The sequence below is a fragment of the Vombatus ursinus genome, unplaced genomic scaffold (genome assembly GCF_900497805.2).
Source record: "Vombatus ursinus unplaced genomic scaffold, bare-nosed wombat genome assembly UNPS02004691.1, whole genome shotgun sequence".
NCBI lineage: Eukaryota > Metazoa > Chordata > Mammalia > Diprotodontia > Vombatidae > Vombatus > Vombatus ursinus.
In genome coordinates, this window is record NW_020944469.1 from 5528699 (window position 1) to 5538095 (window position 9397).

Sequence of the window (9397 nt, forward strand, 5' to 3'; positions counted from 1 at the left end):
TTTTGTTATACAAAATCCTTTTGTTCTTATATAACGTGGGTAATCAAACACTCCAGTTTTGTCTGCAGTGATTTTTTTTTCTATTTACTTGATTGATAAAAATGTCCCTCCTTTCTATTAGTGTAAACAACTACTCTTCTTCTTTCAATTTTTTATGATTTTTTGTTTAATTCACTAATCCAATTATAGTTTATTGTGATGTTATAGTATGAGGTGTGGATCTAAGCCTATTTTTGATGCCATATAGCTATATAGCTTTCCTAGCAATAAAGTTTTTTTAAAAAAAATATTGATTCTATTCTCTAGTGTTTTTTAAGAGTGAATTCATAAAACTTAAATGCTCAAATGTATCTATGATCTCAGTGATGTGGATTTTCCTCTCCAGCTATGGAGATTGGAACCCATCCATGCCTACCCATCACAAGGAGATCTTTTCTATGTCTTCTCAAAAGTTGGCAATCCTATGAAGGTCTTCCTTCAATTTTTCCTGACACTGGAGGGTACCAGTGGAGCATGTTGGGTGATCATTTGTCATCCCTTTCTCTTTCCATGTGATCAATCTATCTTCTCTTTCTGTCATACAATTTCTTGATGACATCCTTTATTCCTGTTCTACCTTAGGCTTTCTCATTGGTTATGTGTTACAGCTTGCTCTCCATTATCCTCTGTGTAATACTCACTTTTAAATCATCAGATGCAATGGTGTTCCATGTCTCACTGTTACATAGCAAAATCTGTCTATCAAACACTCATATTTTATATACATTCCATTCATGGCTGTTCTCTTCTGTTCTACTGTACTATTTTCCCATCCTTTCCCCAGTTCTATACAGTTTTTATAATTATTACTTTATAGAACATTTTGAGATCTGGTAGTGATAGTCTCCCTTTTCCAATTTTCTTTTTCATAGTTCTTAATACTCTTGTCCATCTATTTTTATATGAATTTTATTATAATTTTATCTAAATCTATGAAATAGCCTACAGACATTATACTAAACCTGCAAGTTAGTTTAAATGTTGACATTTTTACTAAATTTTCTCAAATTGCAAACAACAGATAACCAACCATTTATTCAGTTCTACTTTACTTCTGTCCAAGTAATTTTGAAGTTGTCTTTGTATAGGTCTCTTGTATGTCTGGATAAGTTGATGTCCAAATATTCAATACATTTTATCATTGTATTCGTCTTTCTATCAGTTTTATCTTGTTTCTTGGTGAGAGTATATAGAAATTCAGATGAATTTGGTGGGTTTATCTTCTATCCCTCTACTTTATTAAAGCCATTTGTTACCTCCAATAACTTTGTTGTTGGAGACTGTCTTGGGTTTTCTAGGTGTGCAATCATGTCAACTACAAATAGATGTATTTTAACTTTTTCATTGCTGATGCCTATTCCTTTATCTTCTTTTTTCATACTTTATTGTTATTGTTATGCTTTCTAAAACTGTGTTACATAGGGCAGGGGAAAGTGGATGTACTTGTTTAATACCTGTCATAAATGGCAATGCTTTGGATGTTTATTTTATATATAATACTAGCTCATGTTTCTTCAAATACAAACTTTTCATGTTATGGAAATATCCTTCTATTCGTATATTCTTATCTTTTAAACAAAACTGAGTACTGAATTTTATGGTGTTTATTTTTTCTCTTGATAAGCTTTATCATATTGATTTTTTCCTGATGCTTCACTACTCTTACATTTCATTAATAAATCCTACTTGGTCATGATATATATTTGTGGATATACTGCTATATTCTATTTACAAATATTTTATTTAGTATTTCATTAATGATGATAATAGAGACAGCATGGTATAATGGATGGAGTGATGGACTTAGAGACAATAAGACTCAAGTTCAGATCCTGACTATGATACTTAGTAGCTGTGTGACCACAAACAAACCATTTAACCTTTTTTGAGCTTCAGGGAAAACTCTAAGACATATCTGTTGAGTTATAGTTGGGTTTTGATCTTCTGGACAGGGAACCCTTGGCATATCTTGTTTTACTCATTAAGGATGGTGGTCTATAGTTTTCTTTGTCAGCTTTGTCTATTTTCGACTTAAGGATCAACACCATATTTATCTCATAGAAGGAGTCTTCCTTTATATTTTGAAACAGATTATAAAGAATAGAATTTACTTGTTCTTTAAAAGTTTGGCAGATTTCACTTGTGAATTCTTCTGTACCAAGAGTCTCTTTGCAGGACAGGGTTAGAATGACCTTTTGCTTTCTCCTTATGAGATTGGCTTATTTTTAAGTTAGTCACTGTTTGTTTTCTCAGTATGGATATTCTATACTGCTAGAGATGATCACGGATTTCTTTTATATGCTCAAATTTGTTAGCTTAGCGCTATGTATAGTGATTTCTTATAATTTTCTTAATTTCTTTTACTCTTTTTGTGGTTTCTCCTTTCTAATTTCTAATTCTGGTGATCTGGGTTTGCTCTCAACTTTTTTAACCAGATTCCTTCATGTTAAATTTTATTAGTCTTTTAAAAAAAAGCTCTTGGATTTATCATTTACATTGCTTTCTTATTTTCGGTTGTATTGCTCTCTACTCTATCCTTGATTATTGCTTTTCTCTTTTTTGTTAGTTTGTTGCTTTCAAAAGTTGTAGGTATAAATGTAACAAAAATAAATAAGTATTTTTAAGAGGAAAAAGGTTTTAGGTATAGATTCAATTAGTTAATTCTCTATATTGATATAGACATTCACTACTGTGTAATTTATCTCTGAGTACTATTTTAGTTGCATCCCATGCATTTTGATATATGATATCTATATTGTTATTATCTTTCATGTAATATGTTGCTGTTTTTATACTTTCCTCTTTTATGGAGTCATTATTTAGTATGTCATTTTTCGTCTCCATGACAGCCTATACCATTTGTTCATTGCATTATTATGTGTTACTAGTTGCATCATGATCTGTAAATGTGCCATATGGAATCTCTACTTTTATTTGCCTTTATTTTTTGTAGCTGGCATGTGATCAACTTTTGTGTAAATTCTATGAATATTTTTAAAAGGATTTGTTCGTTGCTTTTCCCATTAAATGTTCTCCATATGTCTTTGCAGTTTATTTAATATTGTTTGGTTCTGTAATTTCTTATTTATCTTTTTCTTGAACATAGTGATAAAGGGGTGTCAACATCTCTCACTGTTATTGTTTTTTAATCTATTTCTCCTTGCAAGGCTGTGAGGTTTTCCTTTATGAATTTTGCTTCAGATTTATGAGGTGCATATATATTTAAGAGTGATATATTTCTATTTTCCTAGAATCTTTTAACATAGAATAATGTTCTTGTTTATCTTTTTTAATATTCTCTTGTTTGAATTCAACTTTATCTGATATCATTAATGCCACTCCCAGGCTTTGTGATGTAGCAGTATCATGTTAGTTTTAGACTAGTCTTTCATTTTGAATCTACTTAGAACTTTCTGGATTAAATGTGATTCCTCTAAGAAGCATGTTGTTACATTCTGTTTTTTAATAAATTTTGTGACTCTTGCATCTTTTAATGGGGAGTTTAGCCCATCTGCAGTTAACATTATAACTATTAGGTTTGAATTTCCTTTGGTTATTCTTTTGGAAAGGAATACATATTTTTGTCATGCCTACTATAAATCTGAATTCTATAGAACAAATCCAAAGTTTTTATGTTTTATGTTAGTGATGATGTAGGTTGCTTTAACCTGGAATCCTCTCTCCCCAATCAAATATTGGCTCCATCCTTTGAGATTACCCTGATATTTCCTTTCTTGTCAAGAGGTTTTCCATGCCCTCCACCCTTGTGCAACCCCCCTACCCCAGTGTCTTTGAAACATCCTAATAAAACTTTTTTAATTTTGCCAATACAAAGTTCTGAGGGTCCTCATGTTTTATTACTGTCTAATTTATCTGAATTGTTTTAAAGTCATACTTTGGCTTGAAGGTTTTTTTTGTTGTTCAAAGACTTCCTTGATGTAGGTATACATCTCTGTAACTTTTCAAGTCTGCTTGCTTCTCAAATAGTTGTATCGTCTTCATATGATATGCTGAGTTTTGCTAGGTGGATAATTCTGAATTCATGACCCGTGCTTCTCAATTTTGTAAATATTGTATTTCAATTTCTGAGATCCTTCCATCTCTTCTTTAAAAAGTCAACTGTGATATTAATTACTGTTCCTTGGTAAGTGATTTGTGCATTTCTTTGGACAGCTTGTGATATTTTTCTTATCACTGGGGTTTAACTATGATGTATCTAGTTATGTTAAATGCTAGATTCTTCCCTGTGTAAATCCTGTGAATTCTTTTTAATCTGTATTTTGCTGGTGGGGTTTTTCTTGGTGGGGGTCAATTTTGGAAAATGTTCTTAGATGATTTCTGAAATATAATGTTAGCTTTAAAAAAAAGTTCTCTATGATGTCAGTAATCCTGAGATTGCCACTTCATTATTTATCCTCCAGACCTTTCACTGAAGTCTTCATGTTTTCCAATAATTTGGATAATTCATTGATTTTTTGGGGGGTTTGTATTTCCAACTGCTCTGCATTGTGTGCCATTCCATCTTCTGCTTTAGTAAATCTGTCACTACATGCCTCTGTGAATTTTTTTTTATTTTTCTATTGTGTTCTTTATATTGCAACTTTCTTTTCCTCTCATTATTTCCCTCATCTTTTAATTCTTGCTTTGCAGTAAGAATTATGTGATTTTCTGCCTTTCTTGAGCTCTTATTTTATTTTATTATATTATTGTTATGTCCTTAGCATTGATTCTTTGAACATGTTGTTTATTCATGTGATGGCTTTTCTCAGGTTCTTTTTCCATCCTTATTGATTCCAGTACTTTGACTTATTCAGTTGCTCTATAGCATTTTAAAATTTTATCAGCACATTTCTTTGCTATACTCATTTTGGTTGTTTTTTGTCTTTATATACATATATACATGCATCCATATACACCACGATATATGCATACATATGTACACATCCACATATATCCATTTCTCTTTTCTTTGGTGTGTTTATTTGGGGTGTGTGTGTGTGTGTGTCTGTGTGTGTGTGTGTGTGTGTGTGTGTGTGGTGGGGTGTCTTCGTGGGTGAGAAGAGCCTGAATCCCTTTGAGCTTCTCATTCTGACATATTGGATCAATATGAGTAAGGGATTTTTCAGCTGCCTCTAATCTACTTTTAGAGTCTTTCTAGCCCATTAATTTAAAGAAGTTTCTTCTAGTTTCCCAATTATAAAGTGTTATGATGTGGAAATTGAGGCTCAATAAAGTAAGATGACTTATGCAAAGTCACACAGATAATTCATGAAAGAGGTAAGATTCAAACCCAGCTTTCCTGACTCACAATTCAGTAGTATTTCCAGTCTACTTCTCTAACTTGATATGTTTCAGGTTTTTTGATTCTGTTCTCCCTAATGTTTGAGTGGTGGCATGATGGCGGGGACAAGAACAAAACAACACCTTCTTCCTAAAATTGAGGAACTGATGTTAAAATTGATCCCAACATGGAGTTATTTGATTTCGAGCTAGAAGAGGCCTTAGCAGTCACAGCCAGGGTAATGGGGTAGTGGGGCTAGAACTAGAAGAGTCCAAAGAGATCTGGTCCAACCCCAGACAAACAAACCAAATCCTCAGAGGTTTTGCCTGAGATGCGGTAGGAGCAGGGCCCAGATTTTAAGCTTCTCCTTTTTGCTTCAAATCCAACACTCTTCATTATGTTGCTTCTCAACCATCTAGTCCAACCCTTAATTCTACTGAGGAGGAAACAGAGAGGAAGGGAGGTGCCCAAGGCTATACAGGTAATAAAGGGCTGAAAAGGCCCCTCTCATTTAAATGTTTTTATTTAGAAGGAAGGCATCACTTTCACATTGAGCTTTGTTCTCAAAATATATTATATATACACATTTCCCTTTCAGTTGCAGATCTTATACATTTAGTGTAGCATCCACCAAACTGGTATTCTGCGGAACTCAACTATAGTCTGGGTACTGTTTAACTTAAAACCGACTAAAGGAGCCACACTCACAAAAAAAAAAAATTACTCTTCCGGTGAACTGGTTGTCGACCCATTTCTCAAATATCTTTAGCATCCAAAAAACCCTTGTTTTTCATTTCTTCAAACGGACATCCAAGAAAGTGCAATAATTCTGCCTGACTATTATAAAACTTCCATGACCAAATCTGGACAGGATCTGGATGGAGTTCCCCTGCGTGGGGTCAAGCCACCAGGGATGTATCTATCACTTGAACCTGAGCAAGGAGAAGTAGCTAGATGACAAGTGAATGACAAGCACAATTCCACAATTACTATGGGACTAGACCCAAGGCCTTTTGAGAGGCTGCACAGTCTAGTGGAAAGGTCCCTGGACTAGGAGTCAGAAGTACATTTCTGCTACTAACTTTGCTGTATTCTCTTGGCTCACTGGCTTCCCTGCTCTGGGCCTTTAGAGATGATGATACCTAATGCTGCTTCTATTTCAAACATTTGGTGACACTCCTGGCCCAGTATTCTACCTCTGTTCCATGAACTTAAATTTACTTAGAGAATTGAAGACAATTTCTTTCTGAAGTTTGCTGATTTGAGGAATTGTTACCAGAAGGAATATGAAGGATATGTGAGAAATAAACAAGAACTATACATGGATGCTGGGGGTGTGAACTTAATTAACTAATGTGTTCAAGCATAATCCTTAATTGGAATATTGTCACCTGCCTGAAATATATAGCCACATGTCTCACTATTTATAGTTCCAATCCTGGAAATACATAGATGCAATGATAACTTGGCCAAGCACATCAATGCTTTGGACTTTGACGATCTCATCCTTCAGCAGCCCATAAAAGCTTTCAGAGCAGAGGGATAGAAAGGGCTGAGTTTGGCTTGGGGGTGGGGAGGATGAGAATTAATATCCATTTTTCTTTCTGGTGGATACTACTGCTATAAATTGGTACATAATGCAGTAATAATAATAAAAACTCACATCACTATAGGACTTTAAGATTTCCGAAGCCCTTTTCTCACAATAACCCTTTGAGGTAGATAACCTAACTTTTAGTATCTACATTTTGTAGATGAAGAAGTGAAAGTCCAAGGATGTGGAAATGACTTGTGCAAGGACACGTACAAAGCCAGGTGTCCTGAGTCTGATAATGAGGCCCTTGTAACTACACGGTTGAAAGAAGGCCCATAAAAGGCACATAGCCATTCAGTTGCTGAGATTGTAGGCCTGATGGAGCCCAGTGATATTTAATTACCTCTAGAACTGGAGTTTAGGAGTGGCGGCCAGTGTGCTGTCCTTAGCAGCATGGCAGGGGCGTTTCCCCCCTTTTTTCCATGATCTTTTAGGTTAAAGGATGAATAGAATGTCGACTGGATACTCTTTGATGGTGTTGCTCTTGCCAGACATCATTAATCACTGATCTCAGTGAGGCCACATGAAGTCACAGAAGCAAAGAGCCTCATAGTTGGTAGGGACTTTAGAGGTCATCCAGTGCAAAGTGACTGAGAATTCTTTTTACAACATATCTGACAAGTGGTTCTTCAGCTTTTGCTTGAAGGACTTCAGGGAGGAGGAACCTACTACACACACACACACACACACACATTATGAAAACAATACTTTTCTTTTTAGAGTTAAAAAACATATTCACATACTTATTAGTTTTGACATAATCCCTATAAAATAGTTGAGGTGGGTTAATTAATCTAATGTTTTTTTTTTAACAAACTTGTGATTTCACTAGTATAGGAACTCCCAAGGAGTAGAAATGCAGATGGGTAAATGTTCCACATCTTCTAGTCTTGGAGAGTTGCCTGGGTATTGATGAGGTACTTCTGAGGTTAACTGACTTGCCCAGGGTTATAAAGATGGAGAAACTAACACCCAGGGATGATATATTTAGTTTGACTTGGGTATGGTTACAATGACAACAAAAGTTACCGAATTCCTGGTTATTTGCTGTCTACAATCTTAAATGTATCTCTATGTGTGTGGTGGTAACAAGGGTGGTAGTGGAGACACTCAACTGGCATTGTGTGCCTGAAAGAAGCACCAGAGACTCAACCTACAGTCAGAAGGGCAAGATCAGATATCCTGGCCGGGTTTGCCGAGCCTTGCCTTCTAGTATATTTGCCTCAGACATCCCAGTCTTTCTGCAAGTGGGGAAGTAGTTGACAGGATAGTTTTCAAGAAGTTTACAGTATCTTGGCCGTGGAAGTTCAAGGATCTTACCTTCCATCTTCACTGAGATGAGTGTCTGGGACCCTAACTGTTGTACCTCTGGGTATGGTGGGCTGTTAGAAGTCGATGTGCATATATCTGTTTCCCAGGGGTTTTATATAGTCCATGTCTGGTTCTTCTACTGCGTGGGAGCCAGGAAACAGAGTACAGCTAAGAAAGGTTCTGTATAGTGATGCTGTGTCCTGCAGGTTAGCATCAGATACTTCATCAATGAGTTTAACCTCTCATAACTGGAAAGTTACAGAACAAACCCTAACAATATGTAAACTTCTCAGCAGTACATTGAGCCTGACTCAGGCCAGTCCAGTGTTTCAAATTTGGGATTCAAATGAAATGAGATCCTTGTGAACCAATGCCCTGTATTATAGCATGGAAGCATTGATTGGGTTGAGCACAGCTTCTCTGTCACTGTGCTGGCCACACCGGAGCACTGGGAACTAGAATTCCTCACTCTTTTACTGGCTTTGGTCCTTGGGGACACCAGAAGGCTATGTCTGTGTTTTGAATCTTAGTCCCCTGGGCTAATTGAGTCTTGAAGACAATCTCAATGCCTTTTAAGAAACAACTAGCCTAGCCTACATCGACCAGGCCTGTAGGAAAAGCTGGTCTAGAATATATGTTAGTTCAACTAGAATGTTGCTTATAATTCATTTTGTATGAAAAAGATCTGGGAGTTTTGGCGGCCTTCAAGCATGGTTTGAGTTGGTAGTGGGATAGGGAGGCCAAGAAAACTAATCCAGTCTTGGGCTACATTAAAAGAGTTGAGTCATGGGGCAGCTAGGTGGCCCAGTGGATAGAGCATCAAATGAGCTGAGTTTAAATATGGCCTCAGACACTTACTAGCTTTGTGACCCTGGGCAAGTCACTTAATCCCAATTGCCTCCAAAAAAAGTCTAGTCATGGGGTGATAGGACCAATGTGCTCTCTCCTGGTCAGATTACTCTTGAGGTGTTGTATTCAGTTCTTAGAACCACAGTTTAGAAGAGACATTGATAGATTTGGATGGTGTTCAAGGGAATGTCAACAGGATGATCTCAAGTTCTTAAGTTCATATCATATATGGATTAGTTGGAGAAAATGGGGATATTTTTTCCTAAGGAAGAGAGAGAGAGAGAGAGAGAGAGAGAGAGAGAGAGAGAGAGAGAGAGAGAGGG